The sequence below is a fragment of the Macaca nemestrina genome, chromosome 15 (assembly GCF_043159975.1).
Source record: "Macaca nemestrina isolate mMacNem1 chromosome 15, mMacNem.hap1, whole genome shotgun sequence".
Lineage (NCBI taxonomy): Eukaryota > Metazoa > Chordata > Mammalia > Primates > Cercopithecidae > Macaca > Macaca nemestrina.
Window position 1 is genome coordinate 66,622,105 of NC_092139.1, and position 6,000 is coordinate 66,628,104.

The window sequence follows — 6,000 nt, forward strand, 5'->3', positions numbered from 1 at the left end:
GAAATAAATTCAAGCTTTCACAGTCAACTTTTAACAAAAGCACCAAAAACACACATTGGGGAAGGACAATCTCTTCAATAAACTGTGCTAGGAAAACCCAAAACCCACATGTACAATAATCCATCTAGGCTGTTATCTTACCATACACAAAAATTTACTCAAAATAAATATTTAAATGTAGGACCTGAAACTATGAAACTACTAGAGAGGAAAACATAGGAAAATGCTTTGTGAAACTGGCTAGCACAAGGGATTTCCAAATATGTACACCAAAAGCACAAGCAACAAAAAGCAAAAATAGACAAAATACAATTGCATTACCCTTAAAAGCTTTTGCAAAGTAGTGGAAGCAATCAGTAGAATGAAGAAACAATCCACAGAATGGAAGAAAGTATTTGCAAACTATGCATCAGGCAAGGGGTTAATGCAACACAAAATATATAAAATACTCAAACTACTCAAAGCAAAAATATGAATAACCTGATTTAAGACATCAGAAAAAAGAGCTACCCAAAAACTTTGTCCCCCACCTTCTTTTCCCAACCACCTTTGACCCCCTCCCTCTCGCCACCCTTTTTCTTCCTCCATCTACCCCAAAGCTTTTTTCCCACTATTTTTCCCCACTGTCATTTCGCAAAGCCTTCTCTACTCTCCCGTTCACCACTCTTTTCATCATCCATCTACCCCAAAACTTTTCTCCACTGTTTTCCCCCACTCACTGGACACCCTCTTTTTCTCCCTTCTGCTCTCATTCCCCTCTTTTGTTCCTCCATCTATCCAAAAACTTTCCCCTCGTCTTTTCCCAAAGCCTTCTCCCCACTCCTGCTGCTCACCACTCTATTTTCCAACCTCCATCTACCTAAAAACTGTTTTCCCCATCGTCTTTCCCCTCCTCCTTCTTGCCACCCTCTTTACATTCTCCATCTATGCAAAAACATCTCCCCACTGTCTTTTCAAAGCCTTCTCCCCACTCCTGCTCGCCACTCCTTCTTCCTCCATCTACACCCCCAAACTTTCACAAATCCTTCCCCCTCTTCCCATTCACCCTCTTCTTTCCTTAATCCTTACCATTCTCCTTTTGCCCTCCATCTACCCCAAAACTATTTGCCCCATCATCTTTTTCCTAACCCTCTTTCCCCGCTCCCTCTCACCACCCTCTTTTCTCCTCCCACTTGCCACCCTCTTTTCCCACTGCATCGACCCGCTTTTTACCCACCGTCTCTGTCTTTTCTTTCCCCACCATCTGTCTTTTCCGCCCACTGTCTTTTGGTAAAACCCTGCTTCCCTCCCACTCGCCACCCTCTTTTTCCTTCCCCCGCTTGCCACCCTCTTTTCCCCCTCCATATACCTAAAAACTGCAAACTTTCTCTCCTTCCTACTTGCCCGTTCCTTCCCACCCCCCTCTCTTTCCTCCTCCCACTTCCCACCCTCTTTCCCCCCAATATCTACCCAAAAACTTTTTTTCCAACCATCTTTTCCCCACCGTCTTTTTGCAATGCCTTTTCCTGATCGCCATCCTATTTTTCCCTTTGCCGCTAACCACTCTCTTTATCCCTCTAACTACCCCAAAACTACTTACCCGTTCCCACCGCTCCAGCGGAGCTGCTGTCTCTGTCATCAGCACCTACCACAGCGAGGCGAGCTGTGGTGCCGCTCCAGCCTCTAGCCGTGGCAAGTGACGACTCCTTCTCCTGGTCCTCTAAGCCTTGCACGGAGCAGCCGGGCAGACAGCCACGTAAAAGCCTGAAATGGTGGGATGGCCCCGCTGCATGCTTTATATACTGATGTTATGCAAATAAGGTTCCTGGACTACATATTCTGATTGGATGAGAGAAAACCTCTAGGCCTATCCTGATTGGACTTTATTTTCATGCTGTGATTGGTTGCCCTGAGACTTGCTCTCATCCAATCAGAATTGAAGCTGGGAGCCCAGCTTAGAGAACCAGAAGTGGGATCCACATACCACAAGCTGGAGGGTTGAGCTTGTGGCACCTAGGCTTGCTTCACTGAGGTTTGTGGAGGTGATGGAGATTGCAGCTCGGCCAGCATGGTAGAAAGGTGGCAGGGTAGGTGAGCTCTCCAGGGATGCACAACCCTGGATAGGGTCCTATCAAGGTCACGTTGCGGGTGGGGTGTTGGGGGCGTGGGACGGCGGGGTTGGCTATACTGCCTGGTGGTGGGGGTGGTTGCGTGTGCTACTGGGGCCGCACCACCAGCTGGGAAGAGGGTTAGGGGCGGTATCAGCTCCTGCACTGTTATGACAGGGGGCAGGTTGGGGGCGCTATCTGGGCTGTCACTACCCCCAGCTGGTTAGGGGCACTATCCCTGGCTGCACAGATGCGGGCAGTGAGGTGATTTGGGGGCACTATCAGGTTTACGTGCCCTGTAGCATGGGAGCTCTATTGGGGGTTGCACTGCACTGCTGCTGCTAGCAGCGGTCTACAGAGGTGGCAGCCATAGCTGTGGCCTCCGAGAAAGGGGCCGTCTTCCTCTTCCCAGACTCTAGATTCTAGAGGGCAACCTCCTTCTGCTCATATTGGAGCATGGCAGGCACGCAGTGTTTCCCAGGGAATCCTGAGCACGGTAAGGCCCCAACACCCGCCATGATTCCCAGGTCTGCAGCCTCTCACTGTGTTGCAGAGACAACCTGGGTCTCCCTACCCGGGAGTAGTGGGCACCACGGGAAAACAGGGCCCTGTGGGTGGAGGCATCAGAAACAGGAACTAGCACTTGGTTGGAGAGGGCTGGCTGGGTCTGAGTTTTTGCTTCTCCTGTACAACAAGGAGTGCAGCCAGGGTAAGACCAGCAGTTCCTGGCCAGCTGTACCTAACCAGGGGCCGGTTTCAGCAAAGGCAGTAACACCCACCCCAGTTGTGCCTTCGCTGAAACCAGCCCCTGCCACCCAGTGGCCAGCATGACAAGGTGAGCCTCTAACACTCCCACTCCCTGCGTCCTGTTCTAGGCATGTCTGGCTTTGACCACCCAGATGCTTCCAGTCAGAAGATGGAGGAGTCACCTGTTGCGTGCTGGAGGCAGGAGCTTGCAGACGGTGTGGTTCTGTGGCTTGCCTCGCTGCAATTGGTGGCGGAGACAGAGACTGCAGCTCGACTGCAATGGTAGGAGATTATCGACGGGGGCCAGGTGGTAGGAGGCTTGTAGGGTGGTGCATTGAGGGGAACAGCAGCGGTGATCGTGTTGGCGTTAGTGGTGGCAGCAGCAGCAAGTCTGGGATCCGAGAAGTTGGAGTGGGAATGCTGTGGAGCCCACCAGGCCCAGCCCGGCCTGAGGTGGGGAGGAAGCTGCAGGTGCTGTACTGCAGGTGCTGGCAGCAGGGGAGGCACAGCCTGCGCAAGGAGGAGTCCTCCTCCTTCTCCTGCAGTGTCTGGAGGTGCCCTCCTCCTGCTGGTGCCTGGCCCAGGTGTGAGTGACAACATTGTCTTATTCTTAACAGAATTTAGGGGGTGACTTATTGGTGTATCTTTTAGCTTGGTTTTGTTGTGAAAAGTCTTGGATTTTTTTCAAATTTCATAAATCAGGAGGGGAAATAAAGTATCATAAAGGGCTTTCTAATTCCCGCACTTGTTCGTCTTCCTTTCTTTCAATCTGGTTTTTTTTTTCATCTAATCATCATCTTGTTCGTCTTCATTTTCTTGTGCTGCTGCTTCAGTTTCTTGTTTCTATTCTTGTTTCTCCTCCTCTTGTTTTCATTATCCTAAGCAATGGCCTTAACAAACAACAAACCAAAACTGAGTTAAAAATAAACTACTTGTCAGTGAGTTGTATTCATAAAATAATCGGTCCATTACTATGCTTTAGAGATGAGGAAAAACATTGATTGCCTAATTATGGTTACTTGAATAGCTATACTTTCATGATCCTGTTAATGTGATGTAAGTAGTTATTCAAGGAATCAAAAATGAAGCATCAAATAAAATATTGCTAGCAAACAGCCATTTCATCTCTCTCACTTAGTCTGGAGCTATGCAAGAGCCACGGGGGTAATTAGTTCCAATTTATGAGGTTATTAAGTGAACTATATTCCCTTCATTTTATTTCTCTGCCACCATTTTCGAGAGTATTGTCATCTGCATGAGCAAATCTGGTTCATCGCATCTTTGCAAAGGAAAAGGACGGGGAGAATCATGTGTACAATGTTTTAAGGCCAAGATTCACAACCAAAACAAAGTATTAACTTTTGCCTTTAAGAAACTGCAGTGTTGAACCCTGTTTTATTTATGGTATTACTACCTTTGGTATGAAATCTTTGTTTTAGTGATTACTCTAGAAGTGTATGCATTTTATCGGCTACTTTAAAGAAACAATCTATATTGTATCATTTTTCAAGCCCACAGAAATGCATAGGGTCTATAACTTTGACACTTTTTATTTTTAAGGTTATGAGCATGTAAACTACTCTGATATACATAAGGATATGTAAAAATGCCACTAGATAGCTTATATTGAAGAATAGTGTCTAAATTTTGTTCAGAGTGGATTGGCTGCAGTTTCTTAGGTGTGTTTCTCAAGACATTGCCTCGATGTTTTAAAGCATATAGAAATTTCTATACTGTTTAACCTCATACAGTCCTTTGTTTGTAGGTTGTTTAATATTTCTACAGACTAAAGATATCACAGCCCCCTTTAATATTCAATAATATTAATAAAATTTGGGATATATAGAATTAGAATCCAACAAACCTGGAGAAAAATTGTTAACTTATACACCTGTAGAGCAGGAAATGAAACCCAGGTTCCAAGCTGTAAGGGGCCACGAGCTACCATACAAGTGCATCAGTGACTGGACATAGAGTCAGCAGAATTACAGGATGGTTAAAATAGAGAGCTGTGGAGTCTAACGCTATGTGAACATAAAATTTTAAACTGCATGGTGCCTCAGTTTATCTGCCTTTACAATGAAGATAGTACTAAGTTTTTCTTTTTCTTCTTAGTTGTCTGAATTATTTTCCTTGTCTTGTTGCCACTCTCAGTGCCCACATGAGAGGACCTGAGATAATTTCTGACAGCCTGGGACTCCACGGGAAAAACAGAAGGTGCCACAGACCCCTTTTTAAGAGAAACTTCTCTTTTCCTCATGGAATCCCAAGAACTGTAAGCAGACAGGTCCCTCTCAAAATCTAAGGCTCTACTGTTTCACCTTACATTACCTGATCTTTTTTGATTTGGGTAGGCATAAGAAATTAGTAGGGAGGAAAGATACAAAGAAAATTGTGGATATGAAGATGTGTTTATGGTTAGAAATGTTATAAAAAAAGAAATTTTACGTGAGAGAGGATCTTGTATGGCAAATTCTTAGAGTAAATTAGTCATCCTAAAGCAGAATGACTCATTATTTAGGAAATAGGGAAAGATAGGACAAGTCAGAAAGTTCAAGCATGTCATAGAGAGTCTCCCTCTGTCATCTAGGCTGGAATGCAGTGGCATGATCTTGACTTGCTGCAACCTCCACCTCCCAGGTTCAAGCCATTCTCCTCCCTCAGTCTCCTGAGTAGCTGGATTACAGGCACCTGCCAACACACCTGGGTAAATTTTTTTGTATTTTTAGTAGAGAGCGTTTCACTGTGTTGGCCAAGCTCGTTTCGAACTCTTGACTTCAAGTGATCCAAACAGCTTCGGCCTCCCAAAGTGCTAGGATCCCAGTGAGAGCCACTATGCCTAGCCTCATCTATGATTTTATTTCAGCTTTCTTTCTCTTTTCCTTAGTCTAGTTAAAACTTGTCAATTTTTATTTTTTTTCAAAATCCCCCAGCTCTCCATTGACTGTATTTTTTTGCATATTGTGTTTTTTTTCTGTTTTTAAAATTTCTTCTGTAATCTTTATGATATTCTTTCTACTAATTTTAACATTTGATTTTTTTGTTTTTCTCATTACTTGAGGTATACTGTCAGGTTGACTATTTGAGATCTTTTTGCTTTTCTGATGTAGGCATTTACAGCTATGCACTTTTCCTATTACACCTGTTTTTGCTGCATCCCACAGGT

The 6,000-nt window shown here is 45.0% G+C and overlaps 1 long non-coding RNA gene across 1 annotated transcript in view; it reads right to left on the minus strand.

The window, feature by feature from the left end:
- Window positions 1-1,743, minus strand: part of LOC139358595 (uncharacterized) — an 86,990-nt gene extending 85,247 nt beyond the window's left edge. The window contains exon 1 of the long non-coding RNA XR_011613780.1: window positions 1,580-1,743. This is a non-coding gene — a long non-coding RNA (uncharacterized lncRNA). The remainder of the gene's footprint in view (window positions 1-1,579) is intronic.
- Window positions 1,744-6,000: the final 4,257 nt, after the last annotated feature.